This window comes from Hevea brasiliensis, chromosome 11, assembly GCF_030052815.1.
Source record: "Hevea brasiliensis isolate MT/VB/25A 57/8 chromosome 11, ASM3005281v1, whole genome shotgun sequence".
NCBI lineage: Eukaryota > Viridiplantae > Streptophyta > Magnoliopsida > Malpighiales > Euphorbiaceae > Hevea > Hevea brasiliensis.
Genome location: NC_079503.1, coordinates 52,832,889 through 52,835,269, shown reverse-complemented (window position 1 = coordinate 52,835,269; position 2,381 = coordinate 52,832,889).

Here is a 2,381-nt window from a genome sequence, read left to right as displayed (position 1 = left end):
GAGCATCGACTACGTCATGATACTTTTATATCTCTCAATCAATTTGGCTTCATGCCCAATCGTTCAACTATGGAAGCGATCTTTCTCATTAGAAGTTTGATGGAAAAATATAGATATGTGAAGAAAGATCTATACATGGTTTTTATTTATTTGAAGAATGCTTATGATAATGTTCCAAGAGATGTCTTAGGGAGTGTGTTAGAATAAAAGAGGGTATCTATTAGGTACATACAAGTATTAAAAGATATGTATGAATGAGCAACTACCATTGTGTGCACAGTGGGAGGGGACACAAGAGATTTTCCGATCTCAATTGGATTACACTAAGGATCAGCTATAAGCCCTTACCTTTTTACATTAGTTTTAGATGAATTGACGAAACATATACAACAGAGTATTCCTTGGTGTATGAGGTTTGCAGATGATATAGTTTTGATAGATGAGACATGAGAAGGAGTCAATAGAGAGCTGGAGCTTTGGAGAAGTACTCTAGAGTCAAAGGGCTTTAAGTTAAGTAGAACGAAGACAGAATACATGCATTGCAAGTTCAGTGAAGGCCAAACTAGTGATAGGAAAGGAGTTAGTTTGGATGGAGCGTACTGTCCCAAAGTAATCACTTTAAATATCTCGGCTCAGTCCTTTAAGTAGATGGGGATGTGAGAACGATGTTAGTCATAGGATTAAAGCCGGATGGTTGAAGTGTAGAAATGCCATTGGAGTTTTATGTGATCGTAAGATTTCCAATAAGTTGAAAGGAAAATTTTACCGTACAGCCATACGAACGGCTATGTTATATGGTAGTGAGTGTTGGGCACTGAATGAGTCGTATACGTCTAAGATAAGAGTTGCAGAGATGAGAATGTTAAGATGGATGAGTGGCCATACTAGACTAGATAAAGTCTATAAAGAGAGTATTAGAGAAAAGGTAGGAGTGGTGCCAATTGAGAATAAGTTGAGAGAAGGGAGATTGAGGTAGTTTAGTCATGTGAAGCGTAGACATACGGAGGCTCCAGTTAGACAAGTAGAGCACATTAGGTTAGAGGATAGAAAGAAAAAAAGGAGTAGACCTAAATTAACTTGGAGGAGAGTAGTACAACATGACCTAGAAGCATTACACATTTCTGAGGATTTAACCCAAAATCGTTTAGAGTGGAGAAAGCTAATACATGTAGCCGACCCCAAATTTTTGTGATAAAAGTTGAGTTGAGTTTAACTTTTGATTTTGCTTTGCTTGGCGTGCCATGTGCAATCCTATCTTACATGAGGCTATGATGTACTAGGCACCATCTCTAGCAACAACGTAGCCCATGGAGGGCTGCAGTGTCACCAACATTGAATGCCTAGAGATCTTTTGCAGGCTAACAATATTACTCCCATGGTGTCATGCGTGTATTTACAGCATGAAAAAGAATATGGTGCATTTGTTCTTACCCTTGGATTTTTTACTTAATTACAGAAACTACCATCTTTTATGTTGCTATAGAAGGACCTTAGCTTTGAGAAAAAAATTGTATTCAGGCAATATTAGATAGCATAAATTATGCAGCAAATAAAGGAACGGTATTTTAGGATCTTTAGCTATATTAGTGGATGTATTTTTAGTAGTTTACTTTGTATAGGAAATCTTGTTTTATACAGATATAGAAGTTTATCTTTAGTACGAGTCTTTTCTTATATAGGAGTCTTTGAGCTGTACAGATATAGAAGTTTATCTTTAGTAGGAGTCTTTTCTTGTATAGGAGTCTTTGAGCTGTATATATGTTGGGATGTTAATGAGAAAGGGGAATCTTTTCGACCTCAATATTTCTATTTTCTTCATGGTATCAAAGCCATGGCTCCCAAAGATGAAGAGACTACTGGTTCTGATAAGAAAACTTCCAATCCTTACACTTTGAGCTCCAATGACAATCCGGGTAACATAATTACTTAGGTGCAGTTGAAGGGAGAAAATTATGAAGAGTGGGCACGGGCAGTGCAGACTGCGTTGAGGGCCAAAAAGAAGTATGGTTTCATAGATGGAATTGTGAAACAACTGGCAGATGACTCACCAAAAATTGAAGATTGGTGGACAGTCAATTCCATGCTTGTCTCATGGGTGTTCAACACCATTGAGCCCTGTTTACGTTCAACTATTTCTCATATGGAGAATGTAAGAGATCTATGGGAGGACATAAGGCAACGCTTCTCCATTGGGAATGGGTCGAGAGTGCAGCAATTAAGGTCAGATTTGGTGAATTGTAAGTTGGATGGACAGACCATTGTCAATTACTATGTACGGCTTAAAACCATATGGGATGAATTAAATAATTATGACAAGATACCATTGTGCAACTGTGGTGGATGCAGATGCAATCTCACTGCTGAGTTGGAAAAGAAAAGGG